Raw genomic sequence first — 18,624 nt, forward strand, 5'->3', positions numbered from 1 at the left:
TATAGATGTTTAGTGGCATTATTTTTATGGTATTTTCAATCACTTTTGCTATTCAGAATAAAGAAAGAAGCAGTCAAATGAGTTTATCGTTTCTCATCTGGTCTAAATCTGTTGCAAACCTGTGGCTGTCTTGGGTGGTCTTGATCGTTTACAGTAAAGTGAGGTTATTTTGTGTGTGTTTGCTGAATAAATGACCAAGCACAGCTGTTTTAGCACTTAGCTAATTTTGTTCCGGACTGTGAGCATGGGTGCGTACGTGGTTGTGCGTTTGTTAACTCTTGACCTGCTCACACTGATCGAATAGTTGGATGGATATTGTCTCACACATACATGCGGACCAAGGCCTTGTATGCAAAGGTCACCAACAGTGAAAATATTTAACGTGTAAAAACAATTAAAGATGCATCTCAGATGCACCTAAAAAAAATCACACGAAGCAGTTCTTTCAAGCAGCAAATAAGAAATAGAAGTGTATATTAGTGTGTGTTCATTTAGATTATGCATTTAGTCTTGTTTTGAATGGAGTGTGTCTGTTTTTTTCGCTTTTAGTCCTGAGTAGGATCCTTTAAGCAGCTGATTGATAGCTCCGCCTTTCTTCATCGGATTGGATGGCACTGATTGCATGTTTAAAACAATGGCTGTGTCCGAAATCACATACTTCCCTATTATATAGTGACAAAAGAAGCGTGCAGGACTCATAAAAGTGTAGGCAAAAAGTACCCGAATGACCTACTTCTTCCAACAAAAATCTGAAGTGTGCATACGATGGACACTTTACTATCCCATGAGGCTACAGGAGAGGATTTGTGAATAGCAGTAAAGCATGCGTTACTGATGCTGGTAGGTCACATGATAATGATAGCATGGTTAATGTAGTACGTCCAGATTACATTCATACTACATTCACTCATACTATATATAACATTTTTTTTTTTAGCAGTCGTGATACTTATTCAAAATATGTATCTACTCGAGAGTAAGCAATTACGGATGCAGCCAGTCACTTCCGCTATTCCAAAATGAGCTGCTGTGGCTCCGGGCCGGTCACCCAGCCTGATCTCACGGCAATTCGTACGAATTGTACGAGGTGGCTAATTCGTACGAATTCATACGACCTCACTCGTACGAATTCGTACGATTTTTCCTAAATCGTACATATTTTACGAATTGCCCAATGACCTACCCCTGACCCCGCCCCTAAACCTACCCATCACGTGGGTTTAGACAAATCGTACAAATTCGTACGAGTGAGGTCATACGAATTCGTACGAATTAGCCACTTTTTTATCACTCGTACGAATTCGTACGAATTGGTCTTGAGATAGCGTTGGGTCACCAGCCGCCAGACCAACAATATTAATGTTATATGATTATATATTTTAAGCAGTGTTGGTGTTCTTTGTAGGGGTGACATATCCTTTTATTTTATGTGATAACATTCACTCTGTTTTTGCTAGTGTAGTTAGGCTAATTATTTGAATTTTTTCTTTGATCTTTCTTTTTTCTTTTTTTTTATTGTTATTTTAGGCCGTGGGTCACCCCGAAGTCTATACACCCACTAGTCTTTTCTTTTGTTACTCTGAAACTTTACATATTTTTCAACATCTTAATAAAATGTTTATCGGGGCTATTTTTGTTTATGTGGATTTATTTTCTTTTTGGTCTGACGACTGGACTGAGAGTCATGTTTCATTTTCTTTTTCTGTTTATTTATTGCAACTTAACCCTAGACGGTTGTAATGGTGAACACTTGTCATTGTTTGGCAAGGGTATTGCCTGGCAGCGAGGACTGCAGGGGGATGGGGATGTGTATCTGTTGTCTCTGTGTTAAAAACACAGAGACTGTGTTTGTGTGTGTGTGTGCGTGTGCTGCTGCAAGACCAAGTGAGAGAAGCAGATGGCTAAAAAGCAGATTTGTGTTGGGTAGTTGTTTCGGGTGAAAGTGAAACACTTGATGGGGAGAAATTGTGATCACAAATCTACAGGGTGAGTGACAGACAATAGCTGCTGTAAAATTCTCTCACATCTCAGCTGCTTTGTATTCATGGCTCCCGTCTACTTTGTGACCCTCTGTCTCCTTTTCCACATCCTCTCAACTCTCTCAATCTCTTTCAACCTCTTCAGTGCTTCCCTTTCTTCCTGGAATTTTTGCTGTATTTTTCCCCCTTCTGTCTAAACTCTCTGATCAGGGGGGGTTTGAGAAAGAACCTCACCTGACAACACACTCCATTCTCCTCTTTATCCAGCCTAACATTTCAGATGTCGTTTTCAGCCTGTTGGAGTACTCAGTCTTAGTCGCTCTAGCATATCGACACAGCGTGATCTCTCTTTTTTAGAATTAAACCCACCAAAGATCCTTGGAAAAAGCAAGCATTTGTTTGATCTCAGTATCTTTTATCAGCACTTTATTCTTATCACTGCTCAATTAAGAAGAGACAGGTCATTGATAACTGTTTTTTTTTTAATTTTTATTATTATTATTATTGTTTTGTACAAATGAGTCATTCAGTTGACAGTGTTTCGGTATGTAAATCGATATGTGCACTAAAAGCATTGTGTGAAAGCTGCAAGCAGGTGTTGTTTGTCACTGTTGGTTTGGTTCTGGCAGATTTAGGCTCTTATCTTCCCGAATCTGTGTCATCTAATTTCTGTGGGAATTGTTTTGACAAAACAGGTTAGCATAAGGTGGGAGATGTCAGACAAAACAAAGACTCTTTCAATTTGTGTGCGTACGTGTGTGCATTTGCGTGTTTGTGTGTCTGTCTCTCCATGGGAAACATGTGTCAGTCATCCGCAAGGTGTTACACTGGATATGACATCATGGCCCTCTAGGGCTTGTGCTGGAAAGACGAGTTGTTTGATTCCGTGTAAAAGAACAGAGTCTGGAGCTAACTGTGAAGATCTGCTTCTATCTCAGCTGTTGTAAATGTCTTGCTAACACAAATACAGCTCACAGATGCATGTCAAAACAAATGTACTGCCTTTTTGTTCCCGTTTACGGGTCTTGAATAAAGGCACATGAGCTCTGCGGCATCTAATTGGTAATGTGTTTTATTAGGCTGAATTAGTATGCAGTTAATTAAGATTCAATATGTTTACTTATTACACCATTTATTTTTCTTTTTTTGAGTAGACCTAGTCAATTCTGATTGGTCAGTCATTCCATCCAGTGGCTTGACACTTCTTAATATTCATTGCTTTCCGCAGACTCGCTTTCTCTCATTTCATATTTAAAAAGGAAAATGAAAAAATTCAACAACCTGATGCATTCTGATTTTTCTATTTCTTCAACAATTATCTTAAATAACACTACTTTATTTCTTCACTAAATGCAAAATGCCTCATTCAGCCAGTACATTGATTGAAGTGATTTTTTTATTTGATGAAATGAATTAACTTACAAACCTTTAACATTATAGTAAGTTGGATAGTTGGAACAACTGTTGGTTTTTATGTCTTTTCAAATACTTCACATTTCTTAGTATTTGTGACTTAAAAGGTCTTATAAACTTATGTAGTTACTTTTTTTTATAGCATTCAAACAGTAAACAATGACAGTCTTCAGTATTATTATTATTACTGCAATATTGTTTCAGTATTTGTCTTGTCAACAGTTTTGTTCACTATAGAAATATAATAGAACTTTAACATTATATAAAGGTACAATTATAAAATAACGTAATGTTTTAAATAACCCAATTTTTTCGTTAGGATTCAAGTTGCAGCAATTGATCAGATTCCATCAATACATTGCTAGTATTAATTCAACTGATCCGAGTTGCAGATGCAGATTTTCTACTTCATGGCTGTCTTCTGATTGGCCAGTTTGAACTGCTCTTGTCAGAGCAGGTCATGTGATTGGTTATGCAGTGTGCTGTGGGTTGGTGAGAGGCTCATGCAGTGTAGACAGGCAGATTGATGTGGGGTGGGTAAAGGCTAAGGGAACAAGACTGCGGGCCTTTGAAGTCCTGCAGGAGGGGAGTAAATTGATATATCAATTTAAGCTGCGGTGCCTATTAGAGGAGCTCCAGTCAGGTTAATGTGATAGCCCTAGCATTACCCTTCCAACCCCTTTCAGCCCTGCTCACAACACACACACACCAACAGTACCTGCCAACCAGTGGCTGCAACAGGGCGTAAATAAAGCAGAGGAACAGTCGACCTTCTTTCTCTTTTTCTGTCTCTCACTGTGGGTGATTTAAAATCCCTGTTGCCCTTCTAATAGCTCAGTAGGATCAGAGTTAGAGGGGTTACTTTAAAGTGAGAGACTGTGTAAGAAGTGTTGCAGAAGTTTAGGGGTGCTTTCAGTTAGGACCCATGTGATTTAGCCAAGACATTCCTTACATATGAACTTTGGAGACCCTTATACTAAATTGTGGCTGAATGAAACTGCTTAGTCTTAGCACGCACACACAAGCGCAGACTATCGCTCCTCGATCCTCGCATATTCACCCTGAGGTGAGACGGGGATCATTCATATTTAACAGCATGCAGACACACATTTACATTAAAAATGCAGAGTGGTGTCTTTTTAATCCAGACACTGCTATATTTATTATTAAACCTTTGTCTTTGGGGTCAGATCACAAGATTTTGGTTGTCCGTCAACATTACTGCTCACTCAATCAGACAGACTGTTCTGTCACACTGCTGTAGATCTAGTTTATTCACCTTGTTTTTTCAAAGTCATACAAATGTCTCACACCAGATTATCTGAAGATAATTCTATTCTCAGGTTAATCTCTGAAGATTAGTAAAGTTCCAGACATGTGATCTAAATATAGATAAAAGACTGACAGTCTTTTTAGGCTATATATTTAATTTAATTTAATTTAATTTAAATATTTTATTATAATTTTATTTATTATTTACCAGCTAAAGTTTCAGCAAATAAAATAAGATTAAAAGAGTCTATAGATTTTTTTTTTTTTTTTTTACAATTTTAATAATAATATTATCTAAATCTTTTACACATTGTTTACCTTACATTTTTGGTATTTTCAAATTCAATGGATTTAATATAGTTTAAACAGTATTTAAAGTAGGCATGCATATATCACACATCAGAAGCTTCAGATATTTTGAGTTTGAGATTATATTTAATAAACTGTGTTTGGAAAAGCAAGTCAGCCATTTTAAAAACTCCTGACCAGCCCATCCAAAAATCTGATTTGTGCTTGCAGGGTGTGACGCATATCATCTGCTTCCTTTTATCCTGCGTGTGCAGACCTGCAGTGGAGGCCTGTGAGAGGACATGGGTTTGATTTAAACAGTCCATGTGCAGATTCTTTCTCTCTCTGCCTCAAAACATGGACTTCTTTTCCTTTTGATTTAGTTCTTTAAAATAATCTTTTCATTACAATATATATATATATATATATATATATATATATATATATATATGATTTAATAAAACAAATGAAATAAAAAAATCTTTTTTATTATTATTATTTTTTTTTTTTTTTGAGTGGAGGCACAGTTGTATGTTGAATCAATGTTCATAGAAAAAAGGATTGCATTTTCTAATGCGCCACAGACACATATTTGTGGTATTTTGGGAATTTGTTGCCCCTCATATGTCTTTAACCTTGCAATTTGACTTGTTCATCTTCAAAAACGCACCCCTTGATTAGTTTATTGCGCCGTTTCTCTGGATTTCTTGGTTTTTGAGTGCAGCTGAGCATTCTCAAATATTTGTCCTGGTTATGTGAATTATTTACTTGACTTTTCCTCTTTTTGTTAAGACAGAGTCACTTAATAATATAAATATAAATGAATGAATGTAAATGTTCAACTTAATAGCAGATCACATTGGCTGTGGGTTTGGGAAAATGTAACAGACACAAAGACGCTCTTCGAAGCCAGTTCTTGGAGTGGTGGCGAGGGGCTCTTTGATGGGTCCGCTTCGGTGTGCACTGGAGCCTTTCGCATATATATGGAATTTTTGAATATCTAAACCATTATTTAGCATCTAAATCAGTTCTGCCTGTCTGACTGATGGACAATTTGAGCGTGACCCACGTCTCCTTGTGTGTGACCTATACTGTCCACATTCTTGTGTACGGTTTTGGATGTTTGGGCTCTTTTCTCTGACACACTCTTACCATTTTAACATGTTTTTTTGGGGAGGCATTCATGAAATATGTATGCATGGATGATGGCTTTTACATAGCTATGTGTACAATTACTGGAGTGACTCTGCAATGCTTAGGCTATGGCTTAGCTTTGTCATGAAGCCACCAATTCATTGAGTGCTTATATTTGCAGTTTTCTTTTATTTTTGGTTTGTCTGTTATCAATGTATTAATAGATGAAAATGTCAATATTATATTTAAAACATATATAAAAATTAACTTTAAATACATTCATGTTACATTAATAAATGCACATTTGCAAGCAAAGCAGATCATATATCATAGCATTTTCATCCATTCAGATGATTAATATTATGTTAAAACTCTGAATCACTGTGATTGGTGGCAGATGCATGTGATTGTGATCAATATACACCTCAGGGTCGGATGTCCTGCGGGATCTGTGTAGAATCCTACTCTAACTCTTTTCTCTGGAGCTCTGCTTGTAAACACAAGGATTTTCTATTAGTATGCATTTTTTATTACTGGGTAAATGGATTCATTGTCTCTCTCTCTTTCTCTTTCTTCCTCACCTGTTGAGAACACACTGAGTCCCAGAGCTGTTTAACACACAAGGATTTAAGCTTGTGGCGGTGCACTTGGGAGCCCTTGATGAGTATTTAATTTTCAGACTGTACGTGTGAGCCTAGAGAAGAACGAGTTTGATGGACTCCATTACCCAGTAAGAGTTTGCATGTTTGTGTGTGTATGCATGAAGGTGTTTGTGCTTGAGATATAGACTCCATTACCCATGAACCTGCATGTTCACTCAGCCGTACTGCTGTTAAATACATTCCTTCAGTTTCCATCACCTGCTCCACCTGCTCAATATTCTGTGCAAACACACACACACACACACACACACACACAGAATCTGCAGCACACTTAAATTTGCTGCACAGATGGAATGTACAGTGGTTCTGATAGCATGACCAGATTTAACCCCACACACATATACAAAGATGTGGAAATCTGGGTAAATTAGTGTTAGATAAGACTTATTTAAATGCATCTGAATTTATTATATAAGTTTCTGTGGTTTCTTACATAGAAGCCACTTAATAATACCTATTAATAATTATTATTATTTAAATGAAATAAAATGTGTTTATATGACCCATAATTTTATTGTATTTTATTTAAAAAAAATAAATAATAACATTTATTTATTTAATTAATATTTTAATTTAATTTATATATTAATTTAATATATACCAGACGTATTCAGGTATAGAGGTAATTTTCCCTTGCCCACTTTAAGTCAAAAGTAAGAAATATTTTACATGTAATATGTTATACGATGTTCACTTCATACTGTGGCTTTTGCGCACTGCTTGCGCAGCGTCAAAGGGCCACATTTGTGATTTGTGTCCATAACCTCTGTTTGACTGCTGATACACATAAATATCACCTGATGTCTGAGAGCAGTTTTTCTTGTCAAAATGAAAAAATAACAAGTTAGGCTGTGTTTCGTACTCTGTGACTCATTACCCCAGTTAGAGAGACTGGGTGTCAGTATATCACCCTGAGAGCTCCATCACCTGACCTCAAACTAGGACCCCCACATACCTCTGTATGTGTGAGAGAGAACGTGGTTTATGACCTCTGAGAGGGATCTAAAGACCTCTGAGAGTGTATGTGAGTTATGGTTGGACCCAGTGGTTCCTGGTGTGTAAGTGTGTGTGCAAGTGCAAATGAGTTATGGCAGGGTCCAGTGGCCACTCTGATGAAGGGGGCGTCCGAATTTATGGATGTGCCAAGTTCACTACTTTGACTTGGATACAGAGCAGACCCCTAACTAGAGAGAGAGACTGACACCCCTCCAGTTACACTGTTGTTTTGTGTGTGTGTGTGTGTGTATGTTTTATGTGTCATCTATTTCCTGATATGACAGAATGGGGAGAAAATGAGAAACCCATTTATTTCTTATATATTAACCTATTAAAACTGCTTTTTGGGGTTCACATTTTCATTTATAAATAAAATCACTTTTTTTTATAAACTTGAAATTAGATGTCAAATTTTGCTAAATTCATTTATTTATTTGATATGATTATTTAACTCTTTTTATGGGGATTGTCATATTACTCTTGTGTTTCAGCACTCCTGCAGCAGTCTGTAATGATGTTTTCTATTTCTGTTTTTAGAGCCATTCTCACATAGACATGGACCACTAATGGGCATATCTATATTGGGATGTTTTGTATTGGACTACCAAAGTACGTATGTGTGTGTGTGTGTGTGTGTGTGTGTGTGTGTGTGTGTGCTGTTTGTTTGAGGGCTCTTGGGAATAGAGAGTGAGGGAAACAGTGAATAAATAGCACACACAGCTAGCCTCCCTCCTGTGTCTCATCGCTCAGATCTGATTGCAACATAAACATGGCGTCTCAATCCAGACTGCCCTTTCTAAACGATTTTTCACACAGCCAAACAAAGGGCTAGTGAAAGCGTAATGACCTACACATCAAAACACTCACATGCACAAACACACACACACACACACACACAAGCTGAGCGGGCTCAAAGCAGACCTCCTTGAGAGCTGACACGTTTTACAATGATGGCAAGACTACATGCTCATGAATATACAAGCCCCTATCAATTAATAATGAATTAAACGGGCTTTGTTAGAACCATGAAGGGCTAGTCTGGACCCACACTGAAGAGCGATAAACAAGAAAAGAATCGCTGATTGGTGCACTTTATATTGTAAGTCACTAGATGTTAATGGAGATATATGAGAAAAATGTACATTTCATTTCAATTTGAATGTCTAATTAAATGCGCTCGCCTCATTCGACCCGTCAGCGAGTTGATTTTTTTTCCGCCAATCACCTGTTGATACCTGGTACGATGACATCACACCGGACCCTTCCAGGGCGGCTCCTTTATCGGTTAGGAGACATCTGGTAACTCAATGATGGGGATTTTTAGATGAGTCCGGGTTGCTCTACATTAGAAGCTAAAAATATATCCAGTCTTCTGAAGTTGTGCCACAGGAAGACAGTAAACCCTTTCATTCTTTCCACCCCCCCTTTTTTTAAACAGTCAACAAATCCGTCATATCTGGAGAACAGGTGGCACTTCCTCTGTGTCCCACAGTGTTGAAACTCAACTTAACATTTCTTAACATCACAGAGATGCTGCTAACGCTCCACATGCCCGGTGCTGTATTTTTAGAAAGGAGAGCTGTGCTTTTCTTGGAAAAGTGACTGAAGAGATTTTCTAGGATGAGAATGAGGATGACTACAGTCAGATGAGTTAACTATGAAAGCCAAATCTGAGCAGGACCTCTTTCTCTATGCCTTTGTTGTTGTTGTTATAGTTTTTTTCTGTTTCTGTCCTTTTACAATTGTCAGACGTGACAAACTGCCCCATTCATGTTTTAGAAAATGAATAATCTAATTAGAAAATTAATAATAATAATAATAATACCAATAATTATTAGTGTTTTATTGAAGTGATTATTGTTGTGAATTCATGTTTTATTATTATTAATTATAATAATAATTAATTCATTAATTGTTGCTGTGAAATCATGTTTTAATATGGTAACACTTTAGTTTAGGGTTCAATTCTCACTGTTAGTTGTTTATTAGCATGCATATTACTATGGTATTGGCTGTTTATTAGTACTTATAAAGCACATATTAATGCTTTATTCTGCATGACCATATTCTTCATCCCTTAATCCCCAATACCTAAACTATTAATAAGCAGTAATTAGGAGTTTACTGAGGCAAAAGTCGTAGTTAACAGTTAGTTAAAAGTGAGAATTGTACCCTAAACTAAAGTGTGACCAATAATATTGATAATAAGTTTTTTGTTTTTTTTTCACAGTTTATTGATGCTGTGAATTTATAATAATAATAATTATTATTATTAATGTTAGTGAAATAGCAGCTTTAATGACCTTTAGCTGTTATAGAAGCTTTGGTAAGGTGTGTGTGTGTGTGTGTGTGTGTGTGTGTGTGTGTGTGTGTGTGTGTGTGTGTGTGTGTGTGTGTGAGAGATGTGGATGTGTGTTTAATGTTTAAGCCTGGTCTCTCTCTCCCCTGTGATTGCAGTAAAAATACCAATTAACCCAAACCAATTAGTGCTGCACTCTTTACTACAGAATGTTACCCCCTCCAGCTCTTACAATCTGTCCAGTCTTCTTTCTGTTTGCTTGTGGATCAGTGGATGTGTATTTGGGTGCTTGTAGTAGGTTACTGTTTGTGAGTGTCTGTTTACAATATGTTAGATTGTTGTACGCTTAATTACCAGTCCGGAATATAAAATGTAAAGAAGAGCACCCTGAAATCCTGCTTACGACGCATTTGTGTGAGCACACACATTCAACATCACTTACTCTCTTACTCTCCCTGACCATTAGTTTCATGTATGTTTGCCTTTCTGTCCCCCCTGGTGGTTAATGCATGGATGCCGTTGAGCGGCTCTGTCTCATGTTTAAAGGTGTGATTAGACCTGATCTCAGATCAGAGCTCTGTGGGAGGAAATGTCCTGCTGCTGTAGGGACCGTGCTGTGTTGTCTTTGGCATGGTTTCACCATCCCTCTGGCCCAAACCCTCACCTCTCTGCCTCTCTACCGCTCCATTTGAAGTACAGTGCTGGCACTATAATGATATTATTCCAAAAAAAAAAAGAAGAAAATCAGTATTATTGCTGTAAATGAATTCCGGATTGTCGTAGCTAAGGATGGAAGGATAGGAAAACGTGGGTGGAAAATCCTGTCTTTTCCAGATGAAAGTGGAACTGCGTGTTTCCTGTCTGAACTAATAACTAATGATAAAAATAGAAAAGAATCAGACCTCTAAAATAAATACCCACTATAAACAATACTATATGCAATACTATAATATGTATGTGTGTGTGTATATGTGTGTATATATATCTATATATATATTAGTAGTAGTAATGCATGTTTAGTAAAGTAGTAAAATGTTTATTTATAGTTCACACTACTTTTCCCATCATTGACTATGATGTATTTCTTTGAAATGCAAAAATAATCTGTCTGTGTACATGAATTTGAGCATTCATCAGACTCAAGATTTTTCTTTACGGTGATGAAATCACATAGAGCATGTCCACGTCTGTCCCATTACGCTCAGCGCTACAATGAAAATAAACACTGATACATTGCTATCTTGATAGTTCTATCTCTTTTTTCATGTTGGCTGTCTTTCAGATTCATGCGTTCAGATAAAAGGTAATACAGAGCACCTGCTTATGACTGTTTTATAGTTTTATAGACCGTTAACGATAAAGCTACTTCCATATATAACTGTGCTACTGTTGTTGTCTGCAATCCATTCTTTGGAGCTCACATTGTCAACAAGGCAGGATAACAGATGCCTGATGCAGAATCTGAATATCCTACAGGTATAGACACACTATGTCAGTCTGTTTGCCTCTCTTGCAGACAGGTATTTATTAGCTGTACATTTTATTTTAACCAGTCGACATACATTCCACCTGTTGTAATGTAAATGATTGTAAATTCACATTGATTAATTTGAATGCAGATGGGCACTGATGCTTATTTTGAAGACATCCGTAATGAATTTTGTTATGATTAAAACATTTGGTTACACTTTAGGTTAGGGTTCAATTCTCACTGTTAACTATTTGCGAATTAGCATGCATATCACTAGGATATTGGCTGTTTATTACTTCTAAAGCCCATATTAATGCCTTATTCTGCATGACCATTTTCTACATCCCTAATCCTACCCAATACGCACACTTAACTACCTTACTAACTATTAATAAGCAGTAATTAGGAGTTTACTGAGGCAAAAGTCGTAGTTAATTGTTAGTTAATAGTTTAATTTTAAGCCTTGCAATAAACAAACAAATGTGTTTAAATAACAACAACAACAAAAAAATCCATCAAATTGCTCCAGTTATGACAAAAGAATATCACAATAGGTTTTCCCTTCACCTCCATCAGTTATCCTTTTCTGAAGAGAAGCTGTGATTCGGGTGCAATGTGTACCCTGTTGTTTCTGACTGTGTCTCATGTCATGAATGCTAAAAAGACTAACATAGAGGGGCAAAAGATAAAGAACGAGTAACATGCTCAAATTGTCTGTGATTGATGCCCTGACTGTCTCGCTCACTGTGTGTCTTTGTGACAAAATCAAAACATTTTGCTTTGGGAGCTCACAAACAGGCTGTATCAAGCAGAGAGGTAAATTAGCATCTTTGCTTTTGATTGCTAGCTGGGTAAGTTCACCTCACAGCCATGAGGCTTCAAAACAAAGTACAATTCCAGGCAGTCGTCTGACGTCAAACGCATCTGCTCGCTTGTTTGGAAGAGTGACACACACAAGTAGACTGTAATGATTGCCTTGTTTTGTCATTATTTTTTTTCTTCTTCCCTCTCTGTCTCTCTCTCTCTCTCTCTCTCACTCTCTCTGTCTGTCTTTCTCTCGCACTCTCTCACTCATTCACAGAGAGACAGCTTAAACCAGCACTGCGCTTTCAGAACTTAAGGAGTTTTGAAAGTTAAAAGCACTCTTTTTCTCAGGAGCCAGTGTGATGTTTCCTGCGCAGCTTTGGTGTCGAGACTCCCAGACGATGCTATTATGTGAGCGGTGTTAGTATGACTCTGACAGCCTTCTGTACGCATTTGAGGGCTGAAATTGGCAGTTTGTGTGTGCGCAAGCGGGAAAGAGAGAGCGCATCATGCTTCTCTTAAGAAATACACTTTTCCCTCGCACGGTCTTTAAAGAACCTTGTTAAACACAAAAAGCACAGCAGCGAGGCTCATGCAAAAGAGGGAAAAAAAGAAAGAAGAAGGAAACTTTCAAAAAAAAATTCTAATCGTGCTTGGCAGGTAGGAGGATGTCAAATTGAATTTGGAGCGGTGTTTGCAATGGTGTCGTTTAAGTGTTTAAAGTCTGACCTTGAGACATTTTTTTTCCTGCCTGAATTGTGTTAGCGCTCCTGCCTTCTTTCTCACAAGGATCCGAATAACAACATTGTTTATTCACTTTGATTTGTCAAAGATGCATGCAGGAATATTGACAAAAGAAACCCAACCCCCAAAACCAGATGTGCTCTTCCAAGAGACTGCTGATGCTTGCTTCCTGTGTGTCTTGTATCTTGGCTTCGAAGAGCCTTAAAGGGGTATTTCAGCCTAAAGTAAAAATTCTGTCATCATTTACTCATTTTGTATGACTTTTTCCTCTGTGGAACACATAAGAATATATTTTGAAGAATGTTGGGATGCAAAACAAGATTGGACCCTGGCTCCTGATTATACCGCGTTTCATTACCCTTCAAATTGCCCTAATTGAGGTGGTTTTTCAGGCAATTCGAAAAAGGAATATTTCGTAAAAAAGTGCAATGAAAAACCGTTTTTCGCATTTACAGGTCACCTGGCGTATGTAAAATCTATCATTCTTTAAAGATGGCGCAGTAAATTTGAACAAAGAACGAGACAGTTCTTTATTAAACTCATAAAAGACTAAATAATTATGGTAATACTGGATTCTAAACAACAAAGAAATGCCTCAATTAATCAAGATCTTGAAGCAGATAGGAGGGAGAAACACCTCATGTTAAGGGGCTTTCCTTGACATTGATGCTTGGATAACACATCTAAATAATGGCTAGTGCTGTGACTGTGAAATACCTGAACCTACCAACATCCGTTTGCATGATTTTTGGAATGACTTATCGCGACAGGAAGTTTTAGTCGCATAACATCGGTTAATGGAAACGCCGTCATTTCGCAATAGTTTTTTTATCAACATTTAGAAAATATCACAAAAGTTTTTCGCAAATCAATTATGAAGCGAAACGATCAGTCTGTGCAAGAAACTTAACATTATTTACAACATTATTAGGCTACCTGTAATCCACAGCCTCTGCAAACGATCCTGAGCGTGTTGACTGCAGTCTGGAGCGCGAGCTGCTTGTCGCATAATGACGTTTGCGCGGGAGTGATCTTTGAGAGGGAGGACGCCTGTGCTGTATTGTTCATTAAAGTGGCACTTACTTGTGCTCATCCTTGATGCCGCAACCTACAGGTATATACAAAATTAAGTTTAAGTTTGCTTGCGCGACCTCAGACGGGAAGATTGACACATTCGTCATTATGCGACAGGAAGCTCGTGCTCCAGACTGCCATGGGCGTGCTCAGGACTGTTTGCCGAGGGCCCGAGGCTGTGGATTACAGGTAATAATGTTGTAAATAATGTTGCGTTTCTTGCACAGACCAATCGTTTAACTTCATAAGATCTCAATGAATCATCAGAAGCCACGGGTATTAATTTTGTTTTGCCCGTATGTTTTTTTAACTCAAAAATGACGGTAGCCATTGACTTGCATTATATGAATCACCAAGGACTATGGTTTCAGCTAAAAAATCTTCTTAACTGTTCTACTGAAGAAAAAAGACACCTACATCTTGGATGGCCTGAGGGTAAGTAAATGAACAGCAACTTTTCATTTTTGGGTGAAAATTTTAAAAAGGTTATAACCATTGTTTTCTGAGTGTGAATAACATTGATAATAATCTAAAGAACCTTGCAATGGAAATTTTATATAGAAAAAAAAAAATATTACCAGTGAAGACCTTTTAATCACTTTTTGTTGGTGATATTCTGCCTGTACTTTTTAAAATATTTTTTTAAATATTTTTTCTTATCCGTGCTCAGATCTCCCTGAAACTTGTCCATATGTTTTCCTGGAGACAGAAATATACATGTACAGTTTGCACATGTGCAGACAGACATGAGCAGACAGACATGACTCTACTTGCACAGTTTTTGGGTTTATAGATGTAATATAAAACATATCACGTCCACATGCATAGACACTTGCAAATGCACATGCAAAGACAACTCAAAATATGCACATAAATGTAAATGTAAATGCATGTGCATACATAGCGTAAAAAAAAAAAAATAGCACACACATTTCATTTTCTTTCGTCTCTCACTCTCTCTCTCTGTGATGTGAACGTGCACTAACGTTCCATATGTTTATGTGCAGAAGTCTAGTAGCACTTGATATAAAAGGTAACTGTGACATTTCTAATTTTCCATGCACCAGCCCAGTTCATTTTCTTCCCTGCTGCCTCTTGCATGCAACAGTAAGCCTCTAGGATTGACAATAATTACGCCAGCACGCAAAATGAAGAGCGTAATGTGAACACAGCTTTGCCATAATTGCCTTTTCATTATTTGCTAACAGTGAGCTATTCAGTCAGAAGAAAGAGATTGCACAGTAATTGGCTAACAATAGGAAGCAGGGACACTGTTCAGCAGCACTGGTAATTTTTGTGTTGTCGTGATGCCTTTTTTTTAATAAAAATCTGAAGCATTAAACTGTAATTTAAAACTACAATTTCCAACCTGAATGAAAATGCTGGTATTACCATGAGCTCCTATTTAGAGTGGAACATCCTATTAGCTGTATTAGCAGTAGAGTTGGTTCGTTTCCATATGCGCTGCCTCCAAACCAAATGGGATTTGGGCGCCTTTGTTTTTGCCTGTCTCATTCAGACTCTTGCAGTCGGGAATGCCACACAAACACATCACAGAATGCACAGCCTTACTCCGGAATATCACACTCTCTGTGGTGACGTTTGATGAAATACATATCTGTAATTACAGTTTCCAATCTCTGAATAGAAAGAGGCAAAGGACAATGAAGAGGTGTGTGGTGCTTCTACAGGCTAGGCTGTGGGCCAGTTGTTCTCAGACATCAAAAAACATGAACAAAACTATGCAAAGCAAAATAAAATATGATCACCACATTAAATAAAGCATGCATAGTGTTTTGTGAATTGTTGGATGAATGTTATCCACTGAAATTCAAGAGCCAAGACAAATTCAAGAATTACAGGTTTTTACATGTTGTGTAATATAACTTTCAATGTTTTATTTTATTTTATTTTATTTTATTTTATTTTATTTGTGATTTTGCTGAGAACCTGATTGAAAACCACTACTATAGAATGTGAACAACAAAGATTCATTCATTTGTTCGTTCGTTCATTCACTAACAGAGGAGACAGTGTTTTTACTGTTTTGATCTGACCATTGATGTTGTTCCACTATGGATTTAATACATTTATCATTTATCTTTTGTATTCTCCACTTTTCTTTTCCCAGTTAATAAGTACACACATCCTTCTGTAAGGGGATGGATGTTATCGCAAAAAGTGGTCTAGGCACAATTGAACACTTATCAGCAGCTTTGGCAATATGCAAAAGAGAATTAAAGTAAATCACACTAATAATTAGAGTACAGTAATAACCAAGGAGATATTCACAGGCAACAGAGCAAGTGTAATAGGTAATGTAGGCAGAGCTGAGTGATGATTCAACTCTAATGTACTATGATTTAATTAATGTTTAAGGTCTCTGTGACTCTATAGTGGCATATGTATAAAAATAATAATACCTGACCATTATGGCCATTAGAAAATTAGCCTATTAATTCTGACTTAATAAAAATTCAGTTGGCAGATATTATTAAAGCTTTAACCGTCTGTTGCATTGCAAAGTAGGCATGAGCTGATTGTTATCCATCAAAGATGCATTGTAAAAAGGTATAATAAAAATAAAATTGGTACTTATAGTCTGTAGGCCAGTCACAACATGGGGGTCTAGGATTTTAAAAATAAATAATGTACCATTTTCCATGGAGGATATTAACATCAGTCAGAAGATCAGAAAATTCTTCACAGTCATAAAACCCAATCTCAAGTGTGTTTTTTACTGTTAGCTTTTTAAAGAACCTTGGGGTCCCTGAGACACCACATAGATCGTGAAGGGCTAAAGCCATAATTCCACTGATAAGCACTTTATAAAAGGTCCTGAGCCCTGCAGCTTGTATTGCCTTTAAACTACTGATTAATCTCACTTCTTACATATCATCCAATCCTTACAGCCAGTCTCTCTCTCTCTCTCTCTCTCTCTCTCTCTCTCTCTCTCTCTCTCTCTCTCTCTCTGTTTGAGGTGTGTGTCTGTGTCATAATTATCTAATATGGTTGCTCTGCTGCTCTTATTTAGTAATTAGCTACATCAAACTGATTGGTATGGCTTCCTGAATTCATCTCTTTTAATGTTTAAAGACTGACTTTGTGCTTCAAGGATTTGTTTGTATATATCCTGCATGTGATGAGAGCTTTTCAAGTAATTGGCTCCTAGGGGACGGCACTTTCTAATACTTAAAGCATAATTACAGCCTGTATGAAATGTTAAACTGCCCTCGCTGTCTCTCAGACGGGCTTAATTGCGTGCAACAAGTAAGGCAGGCTTTTCATTTTGTACCATCATAAGGATGGACTGAACTTTCATAGAAACACATTGAAATTTTGTCAGGGAGTAAATAGTCTCTCATATGGTAATTTTGTAGGACACCAAAGCATAAAGGCTGTGAACTTATTCAAACCAATGCTCATATCTTCCCCTCCTTCGCTCTCTGTGTGTGTGTGTGTGTGTGTGTGTGTGTCTGTGTGTGTGTGTGTGTTTGTATGTTTTCTTGCTGTATTGTGTGTGTTTTGTGGCATATATTCTGGGTATGTTAAATCAAAGGGGAAAAAAAAGATCACGCTCACCAAAGATGTTCCCTACTTTCTCCGAGCGGTTCTCTGGCTTACAGTTCGGCTATTGATGTAGTGTCTAAGTACTTAAACTGAGCTGTTGTTTGTATCATTGTTATTAATTTATTGTGATTAGACATCCATGCAGAGCAAAGCATTTAGAGGAGAGTCTGTCTCTTTGAACTGACAATGCTTTGTTCTCTATCCACAGCTCCCTGATTGAGAACAATTGAGAAATTTAATGTAATCCTTAAAAAATATGTTGAATTAATAGGCCGAATTATAATTCTCTTGGCTATTCCATTAGATATTCATTATTCAAAGGAGAAAAAAGGCAAATGAACTTAATAGGGAAATATCATTTCCTTCTTATTTATTCATAACAGAGGGAGAGTGAAATTTAGAGAGCTGTGTGTATGTGACTTTAGATCCTTTTATTGTTAATATGCAATATCATTCATTTTGGTCCGTATTTTCTCTCTCAAACTTTTTAAAAGCAGTTTCATCTAATTCAAATCCATGTTCATGAGAGAAAATATAGAATGACACGGCTGAAAAAATGAAGCATCTGATGATAAACAACATATGACAGCTCTATGTATTTTTATAAATACATAAATGATTAGTTAAAAGTGTACACTGTCATTTACAGAGCGCCTGTAAAATGCCTGTTGTTTTCATAATAATTTTTAAAATAGAATGTATTCCTGTGATGGTAAAGCTGAATTTTCAGCAGTCATTACTCCTGTCTTCAGTGTTAAATGATTTTTCAGAAATCATTTTATAATATACTGATTTGGGAAATATGTTTCTCTCAAGAAACCTCTTTTTATTATCAATATTGAAAACAGATTTTCTGCTTAATTTTGTGGAAAACATGATACCTTTTTTTTTCAGGGTTCTTTAATAAATAGAACGTTC

Source organism: Squalius cephalus (genome assembly GCF_949319135.1).
Source record: "Squalius cephalus genome assembly, chromosome: 3".
In the NCBI taxonomy this organism is placed as follows: domain Eukaryota; kingdom Metazoa; phylum Chordata; class Actinopteri; order Cypriniformes; family Leuciscidae; genus Squalius; species Squalius cephalus.